Source organism: Pleurodeles waltl, chromosome 3_1, assembly GCF_031143425.1.
Source record: "Pleurodeles waltl isolate 20211129_DDA chromosome 3_1, aPleWal1.hap1.20221129, whole genome shotgun sequence".
Lineage (NCBI taxonomy): Eukaryota > Metazoa > Chordata > Amphibia > Caudata > Salamandridae > Pleurodeles > Pleurodeles waltl.
In genome coordinates this window covers 1,982,456,477-1,982,471,219 of record NC_090440.1, presented here as the reverse complement: position 1 = coordinate 1,982,471,219, position 14,743 = coordinate 1,982,456,477, and positions in this window count along the sequence as shown.

Below are 14,743 nucleotides of genomic sequence, written 5' to 3'. Positions count from 1 at the left end.
CCTCTTATATGGATCATGTATTCATCTGGTGAGTTAGCTGGAGTTTTGTTTGTGCAGACATGGAGTGTGTTCAGTTGTGCTACCTTTGCTTGCAATTGACTGTGCATGTGTCCCTTCAGCTGTGTATACCTTGCAGCTAGTTCTTGTAAAGGCTTGTCCCATGCAGTTGGAGTTGTATGTCCTTTGTTGACTTGAACTTCTATATTGTGCAGATAGGCATGACATTTGGTTCTAGCATGGTTTGACCTTGGGATACATGTAGGCCCATTTCCTGTGCCAGTGTTAGAAGGCATGTGCTAAAGTATAGGTGTCCCAGTGCAGCATCCCTCCCTGAGTGCTCCTGATGGACCCATCCCAATTGTGCAGGTCTTGTTTGCAGAGTGAGGTTTGTCTATGTGTCTCTCTGTCTATTGTGCATGCCATTGTCCTTCCATTGTGCTGTAATGTGTGTGCAGTGTGTGTCCATTGTAGGGCTGTTTACTGGGCATGTTGTTTGTGTTCCATGCCAGATCCATGTATATGTGCATTGAATGTGCTGAAATTCCATGGCCTGTGAGAATTGTGAGTGTGTGAGTTGTACTTGTATATGTGATGTTGGTGTCTTGTGGGTGTTGTGTGAGGCAATGTTGTGTACACTTCACTGTCCCTGTGCCTGAGATGGTCAAAAGTGTGTTATTGTGTAGTGTTGTGGTGCAGTGTGAGTGACCTCCCTAAAAGGGGCTTATTGTGATTGTGAATGTGTCCATCTTGATGTATGATTCTGACTGTGTACACAATTACATTTGTACTTGGTGCCCATACCGTGAGACCCACATCATGTGGACTACAGCACAATGATCCATTGTAACATTAATGACAGAGGTAGGTGTGTGTACTTACGGTTGGTTGCGCCCAGGGCAGTGTGGATTTTGTGCACTTTTGATGAGCAGCAGCAACAGGACATGCATGATGAGCTCCATGGTGGCACTGGACGTGTAAGTCAGCGAGCAGGTGAGTGTCTCCCTTTATATTCCCCGTTCCTGCCAGCTGGGACATGGTGGTTGGCCCGCCATGGTCACATTGGCAGTGTGCAACCTCATAATGTGTCCAGCAGCAACACAGGCTCCGCTGGCCTGTTTATGCTGCCTCGTGATCGTAGCGGTCTGTGCTTCCTAGCAGTGCTGGCGGGACCACAGCAGCCTTTGCTCCATAGGCCCGCATAATTTGTAATCTGGCAGTCCGACTGGACCACCGCCATTGCATTGGCAGTCGGCAGACCACCAAACTCGTAATGAGGCCCCAAGTATTATTTTCAAGACAGACTTTCCCATGGAGGCAACAGGAAACACCATATGGTGAACTGGTGAATGATAATAAAATAACTACTTCTTTAGAATTACCAGAGGTGAAATTACTTTAGTGAAGTAACAGAACATTAAGGCCCTCAATACAACTTTGACGGTTACTGCCGCCTACCGCCACGGCGACGGCCGCCAACAATCTGTCGCCGTGTCTATCAGCCGCCCACCCGCATTATGACTGTAGATGGAATTCCACCAGAAGGCTGGGGGAATACCGTCAACGGTCATCGTGGCGGACGGCGGTAAGGTGGCGCTGCTGCCAGCAGCAGTGTTACGCCAGCAAAACACCACTGACCATATCATGAGCCATGATATGGCCTGGCGGTGTTTTGCTGGCAGACTCCGCTGCTTGCCGCGTCCCGCCTCCTGCCAGAGGACCCCTTGCAAGCAGGTAAGTCGGGTTCTCCATTAGGAGAAGGGGGTGGGGGTTGGTGTGTGTGGGGGTGTTGTGTGTGTGAGAGGGGGTGTGTCTGTTTTTGTATGCATGCATGCGGGTGTGAATCGTGTTGAATGCGTGCATGAATGACTGAATGTGAGTGTACGTGCATGTTGTGTGTTGTGAATGCGTGTGTGCGACAATGTATGTCGGTGTGTGTTGCGGTGTGTGGGTATGTATGTGAGCATGCGTGGGTGGATGTGGGTATGCGTGTGTGTATGATTGTGTATGTGTGCACATGTGGGTGTGTAAATGTGAGCGGGCAGGAGAGGGAGGGGGAACAAAATGGCTGATAGTAATTTTGTATAGAATCTATTTAAGTGTACTGAGTATATATTGACATGAGGTGTGAGATTATTATCAAATATCCAGAAACTGTAAAACTACGTTTCTTGAATATAATTATGTGCATTTAAGATTCAAGAAAAGATCATCATATGTGAAGTTCCTGTATAAAAAAGCCTGTAGCTCAGAGTGCTACTTCCCACTCCCCTTTTCCTCTAAGAATGTACTGTGAGTTGTTGTACCTACCAGCTCACACAGCGTCTGGAGACGATGAGTTGGAATAGCATCTCCCCTGCTGGATTGGTTAATAAATAGACTGTAATCGGTGCTGGTTTTAGATTGACAGATTTCTTAGGCCACTTAAAAAAATCCAGCCAATTGAGCGAATAAAGCAGTAAGCCAAAAAATATTGATTCATTTCCCACGTTATACTTCCTTTCAAGTGGAAAAATCAAATATTCAAACAGGTATTTCTGGCTGTTCATCAGTAGTGGCAATGGAGGGGTCCGCGGAGAGAGAGACTCGCTCTAGTCTCTCTGTGGGCGCATTCAGGCGGACAGGAAGTGGCGCAGATGGACAGGATAGGCTGCAGGTTTTTTAAAAGGGGTATGGAGGGAGTGATGGGCCTCTTTCTGCGCCGACAGTTAAACGGAGCGAAATTTGGCCACGGCGGGGGTTTTTCTCATTGTGCAGGCACGTTTTTGTAACAGCAAGGCTTTCGGCCTTGCTGGGTATTGACTACGCGGCACTCCACCACTATTACTGCTCCAGCGCCATGGCAACCAGCCACGATGCTGAAGCAGTAAGGGCCGCACTTCGCTTCCTCGCCAAAGCCGGCCGAGCTGACCTATTCAGGCCTGGCGTCCTGGACCAGGCCTGGGTCGGCATGATGCGGCCGACGCGGGCAGCGTCGAGCCGGGTCGCGGCAGTTAATGCCGCATGCGCTTCACCTGACTGGGAGGGGGGCGGGGAGGGTGAGGGGCCCCAAATTGTTAGAAAGACATCGGGGGCGGGCGCAAGGCACATCCACTCCCCCCCCCCCCAAGATCAGGTGCCTATGGGCACAGAGCAGCCAGCAGAGGAAACAGGGGAGGAGCCAGGCCCTGGTTTTGCCATATGTGAGCCCCCAGGGAACCAGCAGGTTTTACCAAGTTGGGGAGGGCATGACACAGGCACTACTGTAGGGGAGCAGCCCTTGCCAGGGCCCAGCAACCTATGGGATCCGTTGGATTTGTCTTGCCCCAAGGGAGATACAGCACTCCTTATGGGCCCCAGGCCCCCAGTGAAGAAAAGAGACAAGTGTGCGGCAAAAGGGAAAGGTGAGCCTGCCAAGGCAGGGCAAAAGACCCAAAGTAGGGGCCGGGGTGGGGCCAGTGGGACCTGCGACCGGGGGGGGACCCGTGCTGGGTGGCTGGGACCTGCCTGAGGCTTAGGATTTGGAGGCCAGGATCAAAGAACAATGCTGCATTGTGGCGGAGACTGAAGCCAGGTAGGCACAGATATGTAGAGACAGGGTGGAGTCGGGGGCACGTGACAGGCAGTTTATGAGGTCAGCAGAGGGTACTGGCATGATGGGGCCCCAGCCTACTGGTTTGGGGGCTAATAGCTGGGTCTTGGTGCCACAGGTAGAGGAAGGGAGGGGACAGGAGGCTTGTGCGGCCGGAGGGCAGATCGGCATGGGAAGTCCCAGTGGTGCACTTGGCCACTTTGGGAAAGGTGGACAATGTCAGCAGCTGAGGCTGGCAGAAAAAAGGCGACACCAACGGGGCGCAACACGGCCCCTGCAAGTTGGTCTGAAGCACTAGAGGGGTCTTTGGCGCCCTTCTCTACACCACTGGAGCGTGGGTCTCACGATGATGGTTTGCGCCATGCGAGCCCAGAGGAAAGTTCGGTGACTACTTCCAGAACGAAGGGCGGTGTCACCTACAGGTGTGAGATGGATGACGAAGAGGTGTTTGACCTCGATTATGATGAGGAGGTGGATGAGTGGGAGGAAGGAGAGATTTGCGAGGCGGATGTGAGCAGTGTCAAGGGGAGAGGGCGAGGGCGCAACTGCGGCGCAACCTCTTCTTCTACTTCGATTTTACAGGGTCATATGGCTGCTGACGGGGCAACGGAGGTGCGTCCAGGGATGGTACATGGTCAAGGGTCAAGGAAGGTTGCACGGCCTTTGGGGGCACAAGGCAGAGGTAAGGGGCAATGGTGGTCGGTTTGGGGGGATGGTGCTGTTTCCAGTGGTTCTTGCACGCGTAAATCCATAGGGGTGGGCGACTGCTCGGTGTTTGAGACAGCTATGGAAGGGGTAATGCATGGTGGCAACATAGCAAAAGCCAAGGAGGTCATGTCTACAACAGTTACTGAAACAGGCAATCAGACGTCAGGTGAGGTCACTGGGTCAGAAGACAAGGAAGGAGGGGGACACAAGAAGCGGCTCCCATACATGAGTTTGGCTATGCCTTTGGGCTCGCATGTAGCGAAAAAAACAAAAGCGAGAATTTGAAAACACGAGTATGTGGACGTTTTTAAGCTACTACATAGGGACATACAGGCCAAAGAGGGATCCAAGGAGGAGGAGTGGGACCTAGCGCATAGGCCAAGAGTCCCAATCATGATGGATAATTGGACGTCGGCCTTTCTGATTTTTGCCAGTATCTACTGTGAGAAATTCCCAGATAGGGCCATAGCGCTGTTCAAGTATATGGATATTATACGGAAGGCACAGATGCATTTTGGAGGTTTCCCATGGCTGAGCTACGACGAAGAATTCAGGGATAGGGTGAGTGTTAATCCGGATAAGCCATGGGGCAACTTAGACCCCAAATTGTGGTTGCAGTGGATGGCGTCATCTCAATCCTCGGCATCTACGCATACTGCAAATGGTTTGCCGGTAGTCTACAAGCCTTTTCAGGCCCGTCCCACCCAGGGTGGGGCGGGCATGGGTTCTCGGCCCCCGGTGTCCACCATGGGAGCATGCTGGAATTTCAATAAATGTTTCTGTTCCCGGCAGCCCTGCAGATTTAAACATGTCTGCTCCAAGTGCAGGGGTCGTCATCCAGTCACTCAATGTTTTTTCCTCTCCTGCCCGGCAGAGCAATGGAGGGCATCCAAGGGGCGAGGCATGCAGGGCGCTCCTGCACCAAAAGGGTCCTACGCTAATTAGGTTGCAGGCCTTACTGCCCTGGTTGCGCGTTTATCCAGATTCTGACAAGGCTTGTAAGTTAGAGTGGGATTTTCAAGAAGGTTTCTGGGTGGGCCATCAGGGTCCCCGGGTGAGAAGATGAGCAGACAATTTACGGTCTGCCAAGGAGCTGCCACAGATAGTGTGGGCCAAATTAGCAAAATAAGTTTTGTTAGGTAGAATTGCAGGCCCCTATTACGATTGGACAAGCGCAGATTTAATGATATCCCCTTTGGGGGTGGTGCCTAAAAAGGCCCCAGACGAGTTTCACCTGATTCATCATTTGTCCTGACTGGAGGGCACTTCTGCTAATGACTTTATCCCACCTGAGGACACTAAAGTGGTTTATGCATCAGTGGATGATGCCAACAAGTTGGTCAGTGGGTGTGGGCAAGGTGATGAATTGTCGAAATGCGATATTCAGTCTGCCTTAAGGCTGCTGCCAATACACCCGGAAGATTTTGATCTGCTGGGTATGCAGTTGGACGGGGCCATTTATGTCGACAGGGTGCTTCCCATGGGCTGTGCCATTTCATGCGCACGTTTTGAAACCTTCAGTACCTTCCTACAGTGGGTTTTTGTCAGACAGAGTGGGCACCGTACGGTGACTCACTATTTGGACGATTTTCTGTTTGAAGGGACAGCCACTTCTGGGGCCTATGGGCAGGTGCTGACAACCTTTCAAGACCTAACTCAGCAGGTGGGGGTGCCTTTGGCTCCAGAAAAGACGGGAGGGCCGCAATCAGTCTTAACCTTTTTGGGCATAGAGCTGGATGCGAACGCCTTGGTAGCCAGATTGCCGGCGCCTAAGGTGAAGGAGATTTTGGAATTCCTAGGTGCTGTGCGAGTGCTCCGCAAGATTGACCCACGGACTACTCAGAAGTTGCTGGGCTACCTTAATTTCACCTGCAGGGTAGTGAGGGGTGGAAAGACCTTTTGTAGGCGGTTAGGGTTAGCCATGTCAGGAGCGGTGCTGCCACACCATAGGATACGAGTATCAGTGGGCTTGAGAGAGGACATTAAGGTGTGGGAAACTTTTTTGGCAGATTTCAACAGGGTATTCATGTTTTTCTGTGACACCGATACGATGTGGCAAGTACAGACATTTTCTGATGCGGCTGGAGCCTCTGGCTTCGGGCTTTTCTTGGATGAGAGATGATGCGCAGAATGATGGCCTACGCAATGGCTGCAGCAAGAGAGTAGCATTGCCTTCCCATGACCATTGGGGGCAAGTTGGCCGGGGTTTCTTATTACGGGAAACTCTTTTTTGGTTCGGATCCAGCGCGTAATGATTTGCTGGGTAAGATGCTGAAAGGCTGGAGCAGGGTTAGGGCAGGTTCAGGTAGGGCAGCTAGGGAGCCCATTACTTTTGAGTTACTATTAGAGATCTTGCATGTGTTGCCAGTATGCTGCACTGACGAATATGAGTTGGCGTTGTTCCGTTTATATATGGTGTGGATGTTTTTTGGGGCTTTTCGAGTATCTGAATTATTGGGGGTTGGAAGAAGAGTAGGTGTGAAGATCAAAGAGGTTTGCCTGCATGGGGACCGTTTGGGGATCTGGCTCAGGCGCTCTAAGACCGATCAGTTGGGGAAAGGAAAATGGGTATGGCTGGACAGAGGTGGGAATGTGGCCGCGTGCCCGGTGTGGGAATGGTTGAGTTTTAGGGGTGTCCAACACCTGACAGGAGACAGTGGGGTTTTTGTGCATAAGACAGGAGCAAAGCTTACTAGCTTCCAGTTGTTACAGGTTTTAAGGGTGGCACTGAAGCGGACAGATTGTCACCCACTGGAGTTTGGTACTCATTCATTCAGGTTTGGGGCAGCCACTGCGGCAGCCCATTTGCGTTGGAACTGGGCAAGGATTAGGGCCATAGGTAGATGGAAGTCTAGATGCTGTGAGCACTATGTGAGGTCGTAGTAAGGTTTTTGTACTGCATCCATGCGGGCGATTTAGTTGAATCATTTGTTGGGGTAAGGGTGTTAGCTCCTGTGACAACTTTTACAGTTCTTTTTCTTTGCAGGATGTGTGTCTGGCCCACAGAAGGACAAGATGGTAACATGGCTGGTCGGCCATTCATTTATCCACTGGGTGGCGAAGTTTGCAGAAAAAGAGATTTACGGCCGGGCGCTGGGGCTCCCTAGCAGACATCATGAGGTCTTTTGGTGGGGTAAAAGCGGCATGAGGTGGGGAAGTCTGCTTCCATTTATTACTGCTAGTTTGCCGAACTGGGGATGTCCTGACTTGCTGCTGATTCATCTGGGGGAAAATGACCTTGTGAAGCTATCAGGGCTCACACTACTGCAGCACATGTAGAGAGATCTGGAACTCCTCAAACAAAGGTTGCATGGTACCTGTTTGGTATGGACTAAGTTTGTGCCCTGACAAGCCTGGAGAGGGGCAGTTAAACATGGAGCCATGGAGCGGGCTCGCAAAAAAACAAATCGGGCTATGAGCATATTTTGTTGGTCACATGGGACATCACAGAACAGGATGAGGCACTGTTCAGAGTGGACAGGGTGCACTTGTCACAGTTGGGTAATGCATATTATCTCACAGAATTGAGGTTACTAGTGGGGGATTTGTGGGGAGAGAAGTTGTGGTTCAGAGAACAAGTGTAGGAGGTTAAGTCTGCAGTCGCATGTCCAATTTTTTCCTGGGTGGGGCAGCAAAACACCAAGTGGGTTTATGCTGGGTGGCAGTAGATGGGGGAGGGTGGAGAGCTAGATGCGGGCTTGGCCACCCTTCCAAGGGAAAAACAAGCAGGTGAAGGATCAGAGTGTGGGGGATGCACAAAGCAAGTAGGGCATGAAAGGAAAAGGGGAGTGTCTAGGGGAGTGGAAGCGAAATGCGGGTTCGGAACTGAAAAAAGATGAGAGAGGAAATCTTAAAGGGTTGGGGCTCTATTAATGTTGGGGTGTACTCGTTGAAAGTTAAATGATGTAATCTGGTTTAAATCCTGTCCTAAATAAATGACCTTTTACACTAATGATTGGTGTCACTGAAGTGTGTCCCGATGGAGGGGCCCGCGGAGAGAGAGACTCGCTCTAGTCTCTCCACGGGCGCATTCGGATGGACAGGAAGTTGCGCAGATGGACAGGATAGGCTGCAAGTAAGTGGGGGAGGGACTAGGGGTGGGGTTTAAAAGGGGTGTGGGGGAAGGGATTGGCCTCTTTCCGCTCCAACAGTTAAACAGAGCGGAATTTGAAAGGCCAACCACCCACCCGGCAATTGGTTAAGGTAGAGGGGGGAGACAGCGGCGCGAGGAGCTCGGTCAAGGGAGCTAGGGTGGGCTGGTGAGTGTCATTTAGGGCAGGTGGTGACAAAAGGGTGATACAGTAGCTGGGGAAGGGTGGAGAGCCAGATGCGGGCTTGGCCACCCTTCCAAGGGAAAAACAAGCAGGTGAAGGATCAGAGTGTGGGGGATGCACGAAGCAAGTAGGGCATGAAAGGAAAAGGAGAGTGTCTAGGGGAGTGGAAGCAAAATGCAGGTTCGGGACTGAAAAAAGATGAGAGAGGAAATCTTAAAGGGTTGGGGTTCTGTCAAAGTTGGGGTGTACTCGTTGAAAGTTAAATGATGTGATCTGGTTTAAATCCTGTCCTAAGTAAATGACCTTTCACACTAATGATTGGTGTCACTAAAGTGTGTCCCAAGGTTATCTGTGTAGAGCTTGCATAAACCATCAAAATCAACACACCCATCGAGTCAGAATCCATGGGCCTTAGCTCAACAGTTAAAAAGGGATTTGACCCCGTTCTGCCTACAAACGTAACCTCTACCCCACTTGTTTAGACTGTGCCAGCTCCTCATGCACACATTCATCATTGTCTTAGCACCACCTGAACACTTTTATGGTGACCCGAAAAGTTTGCAGTATTTCTAAACCATGTACATTTTTATTTAACCCCTTCTGTGCCGCGGACTTAACAGTTACGTCCCGCGTCACAGTGCTCCTGTGCCGAGGACGTAACCATTACGCCCTCGGCACGGAGCCCGGAGGGAGCGCTGGCGCTCCCTCTGTGGGGTTCCCCCTCACCCCCCCCCAAGGCGGGGATGGAAGGGGAAGACCTTCCCCTTCCATCCCCGCCCCCCACCCCCGTAATGACGTCAGCGCGCGATCGTGCGCTGACCTCATTACCCAAGGCTGGTCGCACTGGAAGCCATTTGCTTCCAGTGCGATCACGGACAAACAGGTAAGTTTCTCCTCTGGCGGGTGGGGTGTTTGGGCCAAAGAGGCACCGGGGGAAAGGAAAGGCTTTTCCTTTCCCCCGGTGTCTCTTTGAGCATTCCTGCTGCCCGATCGCATTGCGATCGGACAGCAGGAATGCCCACTAGACGCCAGGGATTTTTTAAATTTTATTTTGCTTGCATTTGTTTGTGTTTGGGAGTGGCCCCTTGGGCAAGGGTCGCTCCCTTTTGGGGGCATCTTTATTGTGGCCATTTGGGGGGCAGATCGGCCTATTTTTTTTAGGCCCATCTGCCCCCAAGGGGGGCAGAAGCCACTTAGACACCAGGGATAGTGTGTGTGTGTGTGTGTTAGTGGGGGGGGGGGTGGCCCCTTGGGCAAGGGTCACCCCCCCTTTAGGGGCACGTGTACCAAGGCCATTTTTGCCCCCTTTAGGGACAGATCAGCCTATTATTTTTAGGCTGATCTGCCCCCAAGGGGGGCAGAAACCACTAGAACGCCAGTTTTTAAAAAAAATATGTTTATTTATGTGGGGGCGTCCCCTTGGGCAAGGGGCACCCTCCCCAAGGGGGGCATTGAACTGTTGGCCATTTCATTTAGGCCCATCTGCCCCCAAGGGGGGCAGAAGCCACGTAGGCGCCAGGGATAGTGTGTGTGTGTGTGGTTTGTTTTTTGTTTGGGGGTGGGCCCTTGGGGACACACTACTAAAGGTATTTTCTGCCCTCCTTGGGGCAGATAGGCCTATTTTTTAGTAGGCCCATCTGCCCCTATGGCAGAATCCACTTAGGCACCAATTTCTAAATGCTTGATGGTGGGATGTTTGTTAACTGACGAAGTATTTGCATTTGTGATAATTTATTTCCTCCTTTTTGTTCTAGTTCAAAGCTTTTGCTTTCTTTGCTGTGGCTCCTTGTGGTTTTGGCGGTGGTTGACCTGCGGTTTGCATAGTTGCATGTTTTAGGTAAGTAAAAACAATTTACTCCAAAGGAGTATTGTTGCCATGCATGAATGACATGTTTGTAGGTGGTGTACTAAATGCAGGTTTGTGTGAAATTGTCCTTAGATATGTGCACAATGATATTTGTGTTGTCTTATTTCTAATTTTCTTTCTTTTTAGTGGGATATCATTGGTGATTGCTGTGTCTGTGCAGAGTAGTTGCTGGTGATTCAAGCTTTTTCAGGCAAGTGAGCGGTATAGTTTTTGAGTTTATGGCCCTCATTCTGACCCTGGCGGTTTGAAACCGCCAGGGCAGAGGGCAGAGGAAGCACCGCCAACAGGCTGGCCGTGCTTCTTGGGCCATTCTGACCGCGGCGGTAAAGCCGCGGTCAGAAAAGGGGAACCGGCGGTTTCCCGCCGGTTTACCCCTGGCCCAGGGAATCCTCCATGGCGGCGCTGCTTGCAGCGCCGCCATGGGGATTCCGACCCCCTTCCCGCCATCCTGTTCCTGCCGGTTTTTACCGCCAGGAACAGGATGGCGGAAACGGGTGTCGTGGGGCCCCTGGGGGCCCCTGCACTGCCCATGCCAGTGGCATGGGCAGTGCAGGGGCCCCCTAACAGGGCCCCATAATGATTTTCAGTGTCTGCTCTGCAGACACTGAAAATCGCGACGGGTGAAACTGCACCCGTCGCACCCCTACAACTCCGCCGGCTCCATTTGGAGCCGGCTTCATTGTTGAGGGGTGTTTCCCGCTGGGCCGGCGGGCGGCCTTCTGGCGGTCGCCCGCCGGCCCAGCGGGAAAGCCAGAATGGCCGCCGCGGTCTTTTGACCGCGATGCGGTCATTCGGCGGTTCCCTCCAGGCGGGCGGCTCCCGCCGCCCGCCGGGGTCAGAATGACCCCCTATGACTCTTACTAATAAAGCTACACTTTATTACTTATCTTACAAAGTGCTGGTTGGTGGTGGTGCATTTGTCCAGTTAATTTTAGTAGGAAAGATCATGGCTAGCCGCAGGATGACCGCTCAGCAAGTGGTTGGTATGCTTTTTGAGTCATTGTCTGATCATGATTGTGAGACAGACTCTGCATCTGAGGCAGAGGAGGAAGTGAGGGATTCTGGCAATGAAGTTTCTGCCGGAGAGGAATCTGATGAGGAAGCCACACTCAGTGCAGGTGAAGGGCCTGTTTCAGAGGAGGACACTGATGTGCCATTAGTGCAGCAACCTGGGGCTGAAAGATTTCCCGTTAAAAGACCTGAACTCTGGGTTGCCCCAAACATGGAGCAGCCAGAGTGGCCTGCCTTTACTGGTCTCCCGGGGTGTAGAATCAATACTGAGAACTTTTTGCCTGTCAATTTCTTTGAGTTATTTGTGGATGATGTGTTTTTGGAAGAGATTGTTGAGCAGACTAATTTGTATGCGGAGCAGTATTTGAGGGACAACGCTGCTAGACTTAGGCCGCACTCTAGAGCTGCCCAGTGGATTCCCACAAATTTGGAGGAGATGAAAAGGTTTTTAGGTTTGACTCTCTTGATGGGGTTGATAAGGAAGCCGTCACTGGCTTCTTATTGGTCTACTAGTCCCTTGATGGCAACAGCTATATTTCCTGCAACAATGAGTCGTAATCGGTATTTGCTTCTTCTTAGGATTCTGCATTTTATTGACAATGCATTAGCCTTGCCACAAGATAACCCTGATTCTGACCGTCTTTTTAAGATTAGGCCTGTCCTTGATCATTTTGTAGATCGGTTTTCAGAGGTCTATGTTCCAGGCAAAGAAATAGCTGTGGACGAGTCTTTGGTCCTCTTCAAGGGTCGTTTGGTTTTTAGGCAGTACATTCCTAGCAAGAGGGCACTATGTGGAATTAAATTGTATATGCTGTCTGAAAGTAGTACAGGATATGTGTATAATTTCCGTGTCTACACTGGTAGGGATTCCAGTATTGACCCCCCTACCCCTGGTTGTCCTCCCACTTTTGGAGTTACTGAGAAAATTGTGTGGGAACTTGGTAGACGACTGTTCAACAAAGGTCACCATTTGTATGTAGATAACTTTTACACTGGAGTGCAGTTGGTCAAGGAATTGTTTAGAGTGGACACTGTTGGTTGTGGCACAATTCGTTGTAACCGGAAAGGCTATCCAAGGGAACTTGTCTGTAAAAACTTGAGAGGGGACAGTGCAGTTCCCCTTCGGAATGATGAGCTGCTAGCTTTGAAGTTTTCAGACAGGAGGGATGTCTACATGCTAAGTACCATCCATGATGAGAGTACCTCCCCCGTGACTGTTTGGGGCCAGGTTGCTGAAGTGCGCAAACCTGTGTGCATTTTAGATTATAATAAGCACAGGGTAGGTGTAGATAGAGTTGATCAGAGGTTGGAACCTTATACTGCTATTCGTAAGTCTTATGTTTGGTAGAAGAAGTTAGAAATTCACTTCTTCCACTTAGCAACTTTTAATGCTTTTATTGTGTTTAAGGATAGGTCTCCAGAGTCAAAGATGACATTTGTGAAATTTCAGGAGTCAGTGACAGAGAGCCTTATTGTGGTGGAACAGGCCAGAGTTCCTAGAGAAGCGGTGGTGGAGGATGTGGCTAGATTGAAAGATTGCCACTTTGCTGAGCACATTCCTCCCACACCCAAAAAAGACTTTCCAGCTAAGAAATGTACAGTGTGTTTTCGAAGAGGTATCCGGAGGGAGACTCGAATGTATTGCCCAGATTGTCCTTCAAAGCCTGGGCTGTGAGTGGGTGGTTGTTTTAAGAATTACCACACCCAGAAGAATTACTGGGAACAACCATGAGTGTAAACTCATGTCTTTTTTGTATTTTCATGTGTTCAGTTTCATGGTTAGCATTTCTGTCATGTACTTAGTTAGAGCTTTTGTGTTTGTAGTTTTGTAATTGTTTCTAATTAGTTAGGGGTTTCTTTGTTTAAAAAAAAAAAAAAAAGTGATGCCATTGTGTGTGGAGTGGGGCTTGGCTGAGGGTGTACATAGTGTACATTTTGACTTGCTGTTGGCTACTGCAACACACTGCCAGCCAAACACCAGTCCACACACTGCCATCAGCTGGTGTGATTGTTGTATCAGGCATGTGGGCGTGTGTAAGTGATGGGCCCTTGAGTGGCGCTGTCTGTCGATGTGAGTGTTGTAATGTGCTGGGCCCGTGGCTGGCGGTGTGAATGGTCTTGTGCGTGTCATGTATGAAAGGTGTGTGAATGGACTGTAAAGCGGTTGGTGCCTTGTCGCGGCTTAACTGCTCACGAGCTGTGAGTCATTGGTTCAGTTTTTTGCCTTTCAGTTATTAACAGTGCATTTCATTTTTGTGAAATCTCTTGTTAATAAAATGTGATCCACTGAACCATCACTCACCCTCGTGATAAATCCAACCAGTATGTGTGGTAAAAATGACAAAACCTGCTCCGCTGTAATCAGGCGTCGCAGCACACCTGTGACACGCTAGGTACCTCAGGTGGGACCCCGATGATGAAGCATGCCACCAACTTGGTTGGTGGGTGAGGGGTCTTTTTCACATAACCTAAGTGCGTTTCTTTTCACAATTTTAGTGTTTGGCACATCACAGACGTATGTGGACACATCAAAATGATATATTACAAAACTACCTGTGTTTGGGGGGAAGGGGGCACCTATGTTTTTGGTCCTGGGTGCGGCCTTCATCTAGGGAAACCTACCAAACCCAGATATTTTTTTAAACTAGACACCCCAAGGAGTCCAGGGAGGTGCGGCTTGCGTGGATCCCCCAGACTCCTCTGCAAACCTCAAAATTTGCTTAAAAAAGCATATTTTCCTGACTTTCGTTTGTACGATCACCGCTCCAGCACAAAATTCCTACTCCCCAGCGTTCCCCTCAGTCTCCCAAGTAAAATGACACCTCACTTGTGTGGGTCCCCAAAGCAGAGTCAGCCTAAACATGTATAAAAGAAGAATATGTCCTTATCAACTCGCTGTGCTATCCCCTCTATCTCTACAAAGTTGGTCCTTATTCTGTTGCAGACACCTGGCCCACCCACACAAGTGAGGTATCATTTTTACCAGGAGACTTGGGGGAACGCTGGGTGGAAGGAAATTTGTGGCTCCTCTCAGATTCCAGAAGTTTCTGTCACCAAAATGTGAGGAACATTTTTCTTTTAGCCACATTTTGAGGTTTGCAAAGGATTCTGGGTAACAGAACCTGGTCAGAGCCCCACAAGTCACCCCATCTTGGATTCCCCTAGGTCTCTAGTTTTCAAAAATGCACAGGTTTGGTAGGGTTCCCTAGTTGTCGGCTGAGCTAGAGGACAAAATCTACAGGTAGGCACTTTCCAAAAAACACCTCTGTTTTCTGTCAAAAAATGGGATGCATCCACGTTGTGCTTTGGGGCATT